This window comes from Chenopodium album, chromosome 16, assembly GCF_948465745.1.
Source record: "Chenopodium album chromosome 16, dcCheAlbu1.1, whole genome shotgun sequence".
NCBI lineage: Eukaryota > Viridiplantae > Streptophyta > Magnoliopsida > Caryophyllales > Amaranthaceae > Chenopodium > Chenopodium album.
In genome coordinates this window covers 7437010-7452611 of record NC_137849.1, presented here as the reverse complement: position 1 = coordinate 7452611, position 15602 = coordinate 7437010, and positions in this window count along the sequence as shown.

The following is a 15602-nucleotide window of genomic DNA, read 5'->3' as shown; positions in this document are numbered from 1 at the left end:
AGAAGGGCGAATGGATCAACGAGACCTGCTCCGGCTGTTCATTCCCCTCAATCTCCTTAAGAACAAGCAACATGTTGTCAAAACACCATGACCTTCCTTGTAAAACCTTCTCTTTATCCCTCCAATGAAAGAATTGGAATGCATAAAGATTAGGACTAAGAACCCTAATTATGATTTTGTCATAAAGCGCCCAAACCTTCGTCATGGTACTCTTAAAAGCATCAACATTATATGGTCTATCTGTGATAAATCGCCAAATTAGCATAAGGTTAAATTTTTCATTCGATTGAGTAGTTTCTACTGCACCCAAGTCTACCGCAGTATTTTCTTCTTCATCCAGACGCAAATTAGCATATCGAGCAATGATTTCCTCAGCCATATCTGAGCCTAGAATGACCAAGAATGGAGGAAGAGTCGTCACACCGGCAGGAAAACCCTAGACAAGCAGAGAGGAAGGCCCTTTCTTTTGAGGGAGTATACACAACTGAAAATCTGGTCATTCAATTATCTTTAATAAGCTACTATAATCATTCTTGTTGTATGTGTTCGAGTGCTCGATGATACAAGTGATACAAAAAATATGAAGTAAGAGTTGAATATAAATCAATATTTACTTAGTCCTTGTGATGTTGTGGCGAAGAACTCTTCGAAAGGGAAAAAGGAAACAGAGGTTGTAAAAGCATGAAGTTTCCTGAGGATTGCGAGTTTGATGTTGATGATGTAGGCTTGTTTAAGTAAGTTGGTGCGCACCCCTTGCCATTCTGAGGCAAGAAATTGGTTGTATTACCTTGAACCTGATTCGCCATCTCATGTTTTGAGTAGTTAAACACTCAGCATTATTTGTTGGATTTACATTGGTGATGTTATTATTGTTACTGCTTCCTACCATAGAAGAAAATTGCAGCAACTACTACAGACTGAAAACTCGGATAAAATATGTACCTTGGTTAAGTATTTTCAAGTGGAATATTAAGCGCTGGGTATGAGGAGGGCCCATGCTGCATCCACACTTCTAGTCCAAACGGGCTCTCGTGTGAGGGGCGTGATAGAGTATAAAACATATTCTTGGGCCTCAACCATCAGTTTAAGCTTTTGGTTGAGTTGATCCTCTAACAAGGAGGAAGAAGAAGTGGAAGCTTGATTGTTAATACGGTCCAATGAACTAAGATGACTTACTGGTTCATAACTTAATTTTCCAAAACTTATGGACCCAACAGGAGGTTAATCCGTTGAGGTTGGCCGAGGTCATTGAGGGAGCAGAAGAAGTAAGGCCGCCTTGCTGCTGAGGTTGTCGAAGCCATGGCCGTGGCTGCTACTGGTAGTGGGTGGTTATGTGTCCCTTCGTAAGTTGTTATTAAGATAGACATGTCGTCGCAACACCTTTGCACCTAAGAGTAGAGGATGTAGAATGATTAGCTAGATAAATGATCATCTTGTTTTATTTTGGATGTATGCCCATAGCAAGTTTCCTAAAAGAACCATTGTATACTTACACCTTAAGAGATTATTACAAAATAATAATAATTAAACACAAATCAATAATCAAAACTTGATTAAGGGAGAAGCATTGTAACACTATATATATTGATCAATGGTACACACTTTAGATTGAGGAGATTCCTGATATCTAACACTATTGACGTATTTGCCAGTATGATCAAAGTCAGTACTCTATTATATATCCAAGAACCTTTTACTAGCAAGACTCAAGGATCAGCCCCTAGGTGATACAAAGGTGTGGTAGGGTGCAGTGTACACAACATCATTGTTACGATATTAGAAAGACTATAAGTCCTTACTCTGATAAATAATTAATATATAACCATCTATAAATTTGACCTAAATGATAGATGCGCTCATATTAATAAGAAACTTTATATAAATCCATTATAATTCTAAAGTTAAACAAACCAAATTATTGAAACTAGTTCATCAAATACTATACCAGGAAGCTGCAAGAATAAGTGCATAAAATCCTGTGTTATCTATACTTCACAGAAGAGTGAAAAAATGAAAGATATACTAGTGTGAACAAAACCTGAACTCACCTGTTTTCTAACTGGACATGATGGTGCAACCTTGCAACGATAGTAAGCTCGTGGGCATGGATTTCCTTTCGTAGTCTTCTGCCCATATTTCCTCCACTGGCATCCATCATTCATCTGCATTAATCAATTAATTAATTTTCAAGATTTTAATTCTTCTACACATATTAGAAATAATCTTTAAAATTATATTGCTTTAATTGATATTATTGCATTTCAACTTCCAGTTGGTGTGTCAAATCTTGTTCGTAAAGAAACCCTTGCTCTTTTAGTGATGTTTGGTTGTGTAGTCTCTTCTTCTTTAGCACTATTTGTCGCTGTCTTTAAAACCTTACTTGGCGGCCAAGTTTCTCCTGTGACGTCTTCTTTTGAATCATCCATCTCTGTACTTCTCTCTGAACCCTTCTCTGATAAATTAATCGAAGGAGGACTCTTGTATTCGAGTCCTCCTAGGGAAATCCTTCACTCATAAGTCATAAACTTCATGTCTTCTTTAGCAATACTAGAGGATGTACTAATATTAGTATCATCCTTCTTGCGCTTGTTATTGACTTGTAAGCCTAGGCAAAGTGAAACTTCAAGTATTGTTGAGGATGATTGTTCGTGTTGGAGGATATCAAAGAAGCGCGATTGCAAAGATTTGTAGTCATTTTCGACACGTTCCAACATCTTCTTTAGTCTTTCATTTTCTTCTTTCACTTCACCCATCTCAGCTTTTGCAGATTCAAGTTCGTTGTCTTGAATAATAGACGATATCACAAACAATTAATCAATACTTTACAAAGCATAATTCATTGATAGATCTAATCTATTTGTAGTGTTAATTAATTAATTACTAGCTTAGAAAATCATATATAATAAAATTACATAAAATTACAGTTTTTTTTATTTCGACTTTTTTATGAGACAATAACCGTTCAAATTTTTAAAGTATTATTATTTGTAAATTTGGTAAGCTTTTTCCACAATGTACCATTATGAATGTATGAAGTGGTACTTTCATCTAGTAAAACTTCCAGTCATTATTGTGACTAGGGTTTGGTACAATCTATTTATACTATCTATTAAAAGGCGCTATTAAGAACGCCGAAGGATCGAACCCTCAACCTCTTATAACAATAATAACCATTTCACCATCTAAGCCAATTATCAGTTATGTTATTAATATGTAAAAAAATTCATATAAGTGCAAATCACAAGGTTCATATACTAAAAAAAAATATCAATTTTAGTTTGACATTGGCAATTACAATTTTAAAAAGCTTTTAAAAAAATTATGGATTACACGTTTACAACAGTAGCAACCCGGGACAATGCCCGAACTACTCACTAGTTTTTTTTTTAAGAAAATAAAGTCTGCACAATAAAAAAAAATTAAATAAATAAATTGAAGTAATTTTTGAAGGATCTTTTCCTTACATTTAATGAATCTAAACACAATTTTTTTTTCTTTTAATGTACTTTATAATTAATATGATCTTGTTGAATTATGAAAATTGAATTAATATCTACACTAATAATACAAAATTTATGGCAGTGTTCATGTTCAAGATATGTTTATTCCTACATCCTACTTTCTTCTTCTATCATATGAGTATGTTTCGGAATTCAGTTAAGTAATAAGTGGCTTCTTTAGCTCATGACCTAGATAAAATCATTCACAAAGAAATCCCTAGCTTAGATCAAGGTAATTTAAGATTGTGAACTAATATACAATTCGATAATAAATTGTTAGCAGTGGTTAGTTTCTTCTTCATAACCATGCTCTATGCTAAATTCTATTATTACTAAATCTATCTTTTACGCTAAGTTTTGTTAGAGATTGCAACGTAAATCAGCACATGCTTACGGAAGTACTAAAACAATGAGAAATTAACACACAAAACTTAAGGATTTGGACTACTAATACAATAAGTTAATAATCAACTATACCTCTTTGTTAATAACTGGATTTTCCTGCTTAGGGGAAGAGATCTTGAAGGTCTTATCTTCATCTTTGACTCTTGATTGGCTACAACACGAAAAATGTAACAAATCGAAAAAACGATATTTAATAATCTATTATGCAATCTAACACTTTCTAAAGTAGAATAATAGCATCACTTCATATCGTAAGACTATTAAATCTAAGTCAATTAGGATTTTATTTTGTATGGGCTAAGCTGTATGTTTGTTGCCTTATAAATAGGCTTCATATTATCTTTTTTTTTTTGGAGCAAGGCTTCATATTATCAATAGAACCTTAGTTGTTATTTTGCATAAAATACAGAGATCAATTCGTTCTCTTGGCTTGTGACTGCTATTGGTTTTGAGATTAACCAAGCAATTGAGATCTAGATTTCTTCAATTGTTGCTCAAATTTTGTGATTAATTTGAGTTAGCTATCCAAATTGAGATCGAGACTTCTACCCCATGGCAGGTAGGTTAAAATGTAAAGAATAAAATGGTCGTTGTGAGATTGATTACAATCCCACCTTATTCCCTCACTTGCTCAAACAAACCTTTTTACCTATAACTTGTTTAACAAGTTAATTTTTAATTTTTTTTAATGTCAGTCTTCTTCCCTCTCAAATCCTTCAACTCCTTTAATGGAACCCACTATAATCACCACCACCGGACCTCCATAACCACCACCAGATATCACCCCAAACTCCCAACCTACCCCACCTGGCCCCCACGAAATCCCTTGAAATAGACCACCTTGAAACCTCCTAAATTCGAAACCCACTAACCCACCCCGGACCTCCAACCCACCTGTAAATTGACCCACCACACTGACCTCTCGCCTCCACCATCCCGCCACCTCACCGAAAAACCTTAACCGCCTCTCAATTCCACCAAGCCATCTCCATAAATCCTTCAATTCGCACAATATTCAATCAAAACCCCAAAAAAATTATCATTTTAGGGGGCTGCAATTATACACCAAGCTAAGTGAGGGAAGCAAATTTAGTTGGGAAATAAGAGGAAATGAAAGATATCCGGCTAGGGGGTGAAGGCGACAGTGGCAGTGAGCCTGTGAAGGTAGGACTGGAGCAGATTTCGGGAGCAATGTTGCATCGACAGTCGCGGTTGGGGGAAGGATACAAGTTCATATAGGGGATAAGAGGAAAGGGGGAGATTCCGGCAAGGGGGTGAAGGTAAAAGGCTTGTTTTGAGCAGATGGGGGTATAAGGTTGGATTGTTTCTAGATTATTCATAGGTAGGATTGTTTTGAGTAGAAGTGATAAAGGTGAGATTATTAGTTTTCATTTTTCCATGATAAGGTGGTAGTAAATCTTGTGTCTGCAATCCTCTACCCTCTTTGAAAAATCCCTTAGGCAATCCGAAAGTATATTTGAAACATTCAGATAGACAAAATATGGCAGGGGACCTGAAACTTTGAAGTATGCTAGCACCAAATGCTCAGTATAATTAATGAATGATATTATGGTAGGCATTCTTTTATCAAATATCATCATCACTTTAGGTGACCCATTCTTTCTTGCTAAGAAAGCAAAAAATTTAGCCACCCAAGCCTGGAGACTTACATGTGAAGGGGGGCAAAAATTGAAATCATTATTATAAGAAATGGGAGAAAGCACACTCAAGTAGTATCATTCTTGAGATAGGTGAGTATCTGTAAGCTCTCTGACTATATAATCTTGAGCCAGACCCGGTTAATATCCTATATTAACAACTTATGTTAATATCAACAATAAAAAGATTTTTTTTATTTTTTTTATATTTTTATTTCATCTTCTTCCTCTAAGCGCAACAGCAACTGTAAGGAGGGTGTTCCCATCGTAGGGGATCATTCTCCTTAGATGCCCATGGCCCTTTAAAATCCTAGGACTTTACACTTTTTAGGGTGTATTAGGATTTGAATTCCTGACTGTTTGGGGGACCTTGAATTATAAATGATACTCTCATCACACTTTTTTGTAAGAAACAAGTCGGAGTCGCCAATGAGTTTTAGGAAAACTAATAAACCTCGTTCATGCCTTTCTCCCAAGTAGAGTTCAAGAGATAATTATAATGAATCGTAAGTTTACCCATGCCCAAATTGGTCTACATGTACCAAAAATGAGTTCGAGAGCGAAGGTACTAAAATAACGTTTCTTTTAGGGAGGAATCGCTATTTTAGCCCTAATTACGGCCTCTACTAGCTCTTTCTTTTTCACAATTTTATCACCAAACAATATATGTAACGCGATACCTAAAACTAAGTTAATTGATTTTATTTACACGCATTGATCACGTAGGAATTACATTGCAAAGTCGTTATCCTTTATTTAATTCAAATTCGTGAGAATAACAAAATAAACAAGATTCGCCTTGGCTTAAGTGGTTAATCAACAATTAATTATTCAATTCTATTCTTATTTAACGCAAGATACTATGTGGAATTAATTAATTAGAAATCCATTTAAAGTGATCAAACAACACTAATTAATTAAATAAAGTTGTTTTAAACAATAAAATAAAGGTGATTGATCTAAGTGCTCGTGAATTTACCATCTCTCATTGCTAGATCTTTGTTTAGAACACTTATGGACTCCTTCTTGTTCGGGAACCTCCACCGTAGTAACAAGTATTAAAGGGGGTGAGTGTTTAGGACAAGAGGGTTTGGTAGCACACAAGTTCACAAAATTTCTGCCAGCGTTTTAGGTTATTTTCTGTCTGTTTGAGCCTCGTATTAAGCCCCTATTTATAGGGAATGGGTAAGATTAGGGTTTTTAACATTCTACCGCAACAAGGTGTCACGCGCATCTGAATGGGTTGCGCGCGGCATCCCAGCGCAAGTAATTAGGTTGCGCTGTCATAGGCAGCGCAACTGATTGTCTTGCGCGCGGTATTATGGTAAGATTCGATTTTATATTTTTATAAAATTCTGAACCTTCCGCAAGCGCATCATTAGCAGTTGCGCTGGGTGTTGCGCGCAACCTTGTGAGTTGCGCGCGCCAGACCAGCGCGACTCATTGAGATGCGCGCGGATTTATCTGTGACAGCACTAATTTTACCTAAGCGCCTCTAAATCCGTCATTTTTAGGGTTTAAGCTCGGGCTTAAGCCTAATTATGATCGGGCTTAGTTGATTGGACCTTAATTCTTTGGTTTTTGGGTTAGGCTAGCTTATTTTTATGTTCTTGCAATTCAATCAGTTTTCCATAAGTGTTCTTCACGTTAATCCAACACAAAGATGGTTTTATTTATCGTCATTGCACTTCCTGTCGGGACAGGAGGCCAAAAGTATATGTCTACAGTTAGCCCCCACTTTGATCGAGTCTTGAATAGACGAAAATCAAAGTAGTCAAGGAAATAGATCCGAGACTTTTTCTGCGAAGTTCTCAAAGAATAGAGAATCTTTCAGAAATGTTTAAGGATGTCAAAATGGTCCTTGATTCGCTAAGTGCTTGAGACAAATAACTATTAAGACTAGAAAAAAGTATTTTCTAGTCTTAACGCGCTAAAGAATCTAGATTGATCCTTTGCAATTGTAGAACGCTTTTACAAGTAAAGGTGTTCTAGGCGATGTCACGTCATGAGAAGAAATAGGTTTAAAAAGGATTAAAGGGGATGATGTCCTCTCAATCATGTCATCGTTGGTCTAAAGTCCCTCAATATGTCATTGAAAGTTTAGCCTAATTTTAACAAGTTGTAAAGATGAAAAAAGAGTGTTTCGGCTTTTGCAACCTGAATAAAGTTCTCGACAATTTGCTTGTCAAAAGGCAATACTCGGTGTCCACAAGATAGAAATACATGTCTCAGGACTGGAGGCATATATCCAAATCCAGTGAGAGAGAAGAAAATCGGCAACTCTCTCAGCAGTTTTGCCCACAAGATGAGAACACGTGTCTCATGACTGGGGGCACGTGCCTACATAGATGCGACATCGCTCGTCGCTCTTTATATAGGGGGTGGACGACACCCTAACTGTCCGGTAAGCCAGTAAGCTCACTAACTACCGTATTTTCTTCCAATCAAGAAGTGTAATGCCTAAAGTAAAGAAATTCTACCTTTTAACTACGAGAGGTAGATCCCGTTAAGCTGGAAGAGGTGAAATTTTTCGCAACACCTACGCCATACATTTTTACTCTGTATGATAACACCTTACAATTTTATGTTGTATGATAACGCCATCCTTTTTTCTGTGTACGTGAAAAAAGGAAGAAAAGAACGGACATTTCTAAAGTCAGTACAGTAAAATGACAAACCTGTCTATGGGAGTTTTTAAATAAAGCACCACTACGGGACGTCTTAAGACACTCTTACGAAAAACGTCCAAAACGTATGCTTAGGGCAGGCACAAAGCACGGTGTGCATGCAAGATGATGCAAAAAACCATCAAAGAAGAAAAGAAACTACTGGATGCAAAGAAAATTTAAAAGATTTTGATAATTCGCGCGTTATTACGTCTAACAACGTACAAAACCGTTGGGAAAAACGGATCGAAATCTGAGTACTGATCTTTTAAGTGACCAGTGTCCGTGCCCAACTTCGTAGGTTGCGCTGGCCAGGCGCGTGCAGGAAACTAGGTTGTGCTGGGATGCCACGTGCAACTTAATGCGTTGCGCGCAACATTTGGATTAGTAAAAGAGTTGGAAAAGTGCGATCTGCAGCTCACTTTCTTCTTCTCCTCTTTCTCTAATTTTGATCTCTTTCCATTTTTTGGTTGTCGTTTAAATCTAAGGAAAGTAAATCTTTCTCCTTTTATTTTACCAGACTTTGATCTTGGTCAATAAAATGGAGAAATCGAATGAAGAATCCTAACTTGAAGTTAGGGATTTTGATTCGACTTGTTTTCATGAATTTGTTTGTTTGTTGTTGTGACATGTTTAAGCAATATATTGCAACAAATTTCATGTGAAGTGGTAAAGAAATGATCATGTATGAGCATGTACAAGCATATATGTGTTTTTTTAATTTTGAATTTGTGCTTGAACTTTATTTCTCATTTTTTTGCTCACATAGACTATACTAGTTAATTGTAATGTAAATTGAAGTGTTTAGAACAACAATTATGCATTAAAATTATAAATGAAATTTTGAACTTTGATAGTAGCATGAAATTGTTCTTGGACTCATGTTTATTTTTTTTCACGCGTAAGTTGGAAAATTGGTTTTATTAATGATAAAAATAACCGATGGTTATTATTATTCACTTATAAAACTGTGATTTCAAGATTTGCACAAAACTAGTTAGTTTAGGAAATTCTTGAAGACATCATCGAACTAGAGTAGTTTGGCTATACTTCGGGCTTTTGAGCCCCTATTTTATGTTTTCAAATATTGTAGCCCCTAATGTTGGGTGACTTTGATGACTTGTTTGTTTTTAATAATTAGACCCTTTCATGTTGCTTGAAATGGGTCTAGAAATCCTGTGTTTTGTCATATAATAACAACTAGGATCTTAGAAACGTTTAAACGAGTGTGTTTAAATCGTTTTTGACCATTCATAATTTAACAAAGAGATTTGCTAAGTCAATTAACATTAGTCATTCATTAGAACAAGTAAGAGGGAAAATGAAATGTTATTCAAATTTTTCCTCTATTCTTGCTACTTTTGAATTCTTTCTTTTGAGTTCAAATTTGTTACTGTTTTGAAGCTCAAGAAAGTAGATGTTATCCTTCTGGCGAAATTCCAATGTGTGAAACGAAGACTCCTTAATTTAGAATTTAGGAGTCTTTTGTTTACATTTTTACTCATGAAATTATTAGTCTTATGTTAATAAAGTGTCTTGATACAATTTTCATGATGAATGATTGAGTACTAAACTTTCGTATGAGCAAGTATGTTTTATGCATCATGATTTTGTTTCTTTTGCTCCATACAAGTCATACTCTCTAATCTCTAGAGTAAATTTGAAGTATTGAAACAACAATTATGCACTAAGATTAGTTTTTGAAGTTGAACTTAAAAATAGCTCCAGTATGTAACTTGTTTAATGGCCAAGTTCAGTTGCAAACTTAGTTTTCAAAGGAACAATATGATCATAAATCATTGTGATACATTTGAAAATTGTAAGGCTCGAGATCTACGTAAACCATTTGTAGTTTAGGCGATTCTCGAAAGTAGCTCAAATGGCATGAATATCTCATTTTGTTTTTTCGTGGATATTGGAGCCCCCATATATCGGGTTATGCGCATTCTTGCTATTTCACAAGTCTTGGAGCCCCCAATTTGGGGTAGTTCTAATGACTTGCTATTGTTTAGGCCATTCATATAATCATGATATTAAGATGGACCTATGTATATATATCCTATTTTTGTTTTGAGATGTGTAGGACAATGACATGGCTTTTGCATTTTAGTTAAAGTCATGTTCAAGAAAGCAAGCTAGTTCTTTGCTTGTCTACGTCTACAAACCAAAAACAATTGTGTTTAAGGTTTAGCAATCTTATCTAATGTCTAAACGTTTGTAAAGATCATTGCGGTGATTTTATTCTCAAAAGTTGATTCAGAACATCAAATATTTTCTTTGTTCTTATCAATCTTTGATTTTGGTCTTGCAGGTGGTTTGTTTACCATCCCTAAGCCAATGAGAACAAGTTCGAGTCAAGAAGAAGTCAAATCTTAGTTCATTCCTTTTGGAAATAGTTATGTATATACATGTATTATCCAAACGGTTATTGAGAATCTGAAAATTTATTTATTTGAGAAAATGAAACAAAAATTCAGAAAGGAAATTTTGAATACTATTTTTTGTTAGAAACATATTATTTCGAACTAGAATTCAAAATTGGAAAAGGATCCAATAATTTAAACGAAAGTTTGTTTTGAAAAGCAACTTTTTCTAGTACGTAGGCAAAATACATAATCATATTATTTTCAAAACTAGACCCAAAATGGAAAGAAAAGTCTAGCTCGTAATTGAGTGTGACTTTTTTTATCCAAGATTGATGAAGGTAAGTTGTAATTTGCAACTTATTTCAACAAAGATATGAAAATGTGAACAAACTTTCGTATATCTGATTTTGTTTATGTTTTTCTTTTTAGTGTTTGTTATCATTGTCATATTTTGATAATTGAAAGTGAAGTTCTTTCAATTGTTCTTTCAATTAAATAAGCACCGTAGTTTGAAAATGAATGTTTATCAAACCTAGGTTTGATGGAGTGTTAGAATAATTTTTAAAATCGTTCTAATCACTTTCCAAAATATGGTCTTATTTCAAAACGAAAGTTGAGGTGAGACCTATATTTTTGTAGCCCCCAAGTGTAACCTTAGGTGGCTTTTGCAATTCATGTATACAAATGCTAGGGGATATTTCTCATGTTTATTTGAAGCCCCAAGATTTGTATTTTTAATTTGTGGAATATTGCATATGTTTATCATGAATTGTATGATCAGATCAAGTAACATAATTATCTTGGTCAAATAATAGGAAGTGGTATTCTTCCCTTTGTCATTTAAAGTTATTAAGATGGTTCGTAATAAGCTTTGCATGACATTGATTTCACAGCATAAATAGCGTGTTCAAATCTTTAAATAGAGAGAAGTGGGGATGTCCAGGCTTTTTTACCCCCCAGTTTGAGGCAAAGAGCGAAAAAATTATACTATTTTTCAAGTATTTAGTTGCCAAATGGGAGGGATCATCCCGACTTACCCCCTAAAAAAGAAATGAACAAAAAAAGACGGATTTGTATAAAAAGGAAGGGGAATCCAACTTTCACATAGAAGAATAAAGAAAGAGAATTAGATATGTTTTCAAAAAGCAAGGATCAATGACTTAATATTTGAATCCTCATGATGACTTGGCAGTGAGGTATATGTGTGATAGCGATAACGATCATTTTTTCATGTAGCGATCATGTTCAATCAATGTTCCTCGCTTGGAGAAGATGGAGATATCCCACGCTGGCAGACATATTAGTTGCTCATGATAAGTGAGAAGACCAATGCTCAAGAGTTGTAAAAGACATCTAAAGTTGACGTCGAGGCTGTCGATTTATCAAATTAATTTATTATATTAACTCTTTTTCTTTCTAGGCAATGTATATAGAACTTGAATTACCTCGGTAATAAATAGCCCTATTATTAAAAGAAAATAAGATTAGTGTTTTTTTTTTTAAAGTTATTAGTCATCTCATTTTTCTTGCCAAAATATATGGAAACCATCGAATTTAGTTTGATTCGATTGCTTTACTAAAATGGTGTCATCAAGCCAATAGCTATCAAATCATCCAAATTATTTGATTTTTTATATGATTTTGTAACCATAACTCAACACTTCATACTCAATAGTAGGTCCATATGCGCAAAGGCCTAAGATTGGCCATATTTTCATGGAATGATGATTTTGGTATATGGTTATGGTCTACCTCAAGGAGGGCCTTTCCAAGGTTGTAACGTGGCTAGGCTTGGGGTTATGAAGAATGAACAGGCTCAAGTATACTCCCAAAATCCTTTACTTTTGGTGCTTATCAAATTAAAACCTTTTGGCTTTGTGTGGCAACTTCCTACATTAGGTGCCTTTTCCTTGTCCTCTCTCTCTTTTTTTTTTCTTTCTCTCTTTTTTGACAAGTTTTGTTTTGGGTTTAGGATGACTTTTTTCTTTCTTTCACATTGGGTCTTTGGGTTTAGACTAAATTTGTGTCCCCCTCTTATGTTTCGTTCCCCCAATTTCCTATTTGTTCTCTTTGAACCATTCCCATCCCAAGGCATGGAATAATGTAGGTTGAATAACTAAGGCTCAACTAACAAGGCTCAAAAGGGATGTCAAAAAGATGGATTTTCTCTAAGGTTAAGAATATGGGATTATCTTTGTGGAGTTTCAAGTTGCCTCATGTGTTGGTGAAATCATCAGATCCTTACTTTGTGGGCCAAAGATGGGCCTCTTTTCATTTGATAAATCTAGTAAGCCAAAGCTCATCAAGATTCTTAAAGTGTTGAGTATGTATGTCTTATTGATATTGCCTGTTTGTATGTATACGTTTTATTTAATTCGAGCCAATAACAATAAAGAGATTTAAAAGACAACAAGATAGACGTACTTGAAAATATATTTTTATTCATTAATTAATGAGAGTACAAAATAAGTAGATTCGAAAGCATGAATCTCTTAGTCTATCATAAAGAAAAAAAAAAACAAAAGGAACGAAACAAGACAAGACCTAGGGTGCTAAATCTTGAATTGTTGACAATTTCTTGAGATTGTGTCTTCGAGCTTTGTCCGTTTCCGTCGTAGGTGAAATCCCCTCTAAGAATCAAGTCCATCTATATGATTCATGGTTTCATTTATCAAGTCCCTTTCAATTAATGTTCGCACAGTATAGACTTTTTGAAATGTGTCTAAACCAAGGTATTGTAAATGGCACTTATATGGTGGAGACATATTGTCTATGAACTTTGGGACAAGTTCATGATATGGAGGCCTTTGTGAAATAAGAGCAACCTTTGAACGCCACTTGGAAAAGAAGTCAATGAAGCCTTCTTCTTCCCCTTGATTAAGCAATTCGAGATCGCGCAAGGTAGTTGTGAGCTCGATGTTATCTCCATATTGGATTAAAAACGCTTTTACAACGTCACTCCAAGTGGAAGTTTGTTTTGCATCAAGGTTATAAAACCATGATCTAGCAGTTGGGTCCAATGGAAGAGGAAAAGTACATGCATATAGGCCTGGCTCTACCCCTTTCAATGCCATAATTCCAATAAAGCCCATTAAGTGAGTCCTAAGATTGTCTGTAATCTTAAAGGTTGGCAAATTCGTAGTCAAAAACTTTTCTAGGAGAGTCTTGCCACTAGGTTGTGCTGTAAGCTCATAATTGAAGTACTTATTCCTTGAGTTAGCTCGAAGGACAAGTCTCTCCAAGGCCTCTACTCTTTCGACTCTTGCTTTTTCTTTCAGAATGTTTTCTTTTTCTTTTTCTGCTTTTATTTTAGCCTTTTCTGCTTTTTTATGAGCCTTCATTTGGGCTTCTTCTTCTCGTAGGCCCTTTAGTTTTTGGAGTTCCTCTCTAAGTTTCTCCAATACTGCTTTGTCACCCATGATTGGACTAGTACGGGATTGTGGAAGATGATCTAGTAATGTGTATCACGAGAAATTGAGCGCGTTCACTTAAACCTTTTCTGCCAAGCATTCAAACAATGAATCAAAGTCAAAATGATTGTTTTATTTCTTTTTTTTTAATCCTTGTAATACGAATTCACTTTAAGCAAGTTTGTTGATGAAGAATGTCAAAAAAAATTCACGAACAATCATTAATGGAATGTCATGATTTGTGTTGACTTCAACAAGGTAATCATCTAAGGATTTTACTATAAATAAATTGTTTTCGAAAAAGGTAGAAGAGAAAGACAAGAAAGTTGGATTGAAAATGCTCATCAAATTTTTAGGAATATTAATCAACCCGAACATAATCCTTAAAATGATCAAATATACTATGGTATTTGTTGATCATTTAGATTGCAATAGAGATCTATATTATTTTTTTTTTCAATTATGATTCTCATATTGCTCATCTTTAAAGGATAATATATTACTATTTGATTAAAAAGAATGATGGCCTCCGAATGTAAAATCCAAGAAATAATTAAATCATTTTCTCGGTTTTATCATTCATTATCTTCTCTCTTTTTTTTTATTTTTTTTTGAAAAATAATAATTTTTTTTTTGTATCATACTTTTTTATTTTCTTTTTTTTTTTTTAAGAACGATTTTTTTCTTTCTTTTTTTTTTCTTTTGTTCTATTTCTCTCCTTTTTTTTGTGTGAGGTAAACATCCCAAGTAAGGTTCTTGGGATTTTCTTTTTAAACCATAGAAGAGGTAAATAAATTATACTCTTAAAACAAGGTTGATCAATTACAACTAAAACATGATGAACACGAAAATAGGCACGTTAAGAATAAACATATTGATGACATCCTATTAAGGGATGCGAATTTCTAATGACAAACCTCATAAGAAGTAATGTCATTAGTTCGATAATAAAATATGTAAATGAATCATCATAATCAAAAATAGTATCGCGCGCAATTTTTTGTCTTACGCTAAGGTGGAAAGTGCAACTTCAAGAGTAGCATCTGACACATGCGGTTTTTTTTTTTTTTTTTTTTTTTTTTTTATTTTTTTTTAAATTTTTGCGAAAACGCAAAAAGAATGATAAAAAACATTTTTTTGATTTTTTTGAAAAAAAAAATAAAAAACAAAAAAGACGGTCAAAGTAAAGCTAACTAAGTTAGACAATGTTGTTAGCCAAAGAGATATTTTTAGCACCTACTTAACGATTAACCTTGAAGCAGTAATATCGTTTTCTCGGTATGATATTGCTCGTAACGAGTCAAATTCAACGTTGAACAGTGGGCGCGCGCAAGACACAGAGTTGCGCGGAGGTGCCGCGCGCAACTTCTGAACTTGCGCTTGGAGGGCGCGCACAACTTTGACAGTTGCGCGTGCCACCTGGTAGGTTCGAAAATTTTCTTTTTTTTTTTCCTTTTGAAAATCGAAGTTGTAGGGAATATTTCAAGCATCTCACACTTGAGCCCCACTGTGGTCATACACTTATGCATGGTGGCGTCCAAAGGGAAGGAAGTTAGAGTAAAAGAGTCGCCAACAAGTTTTGAGAACTTGTAAACCG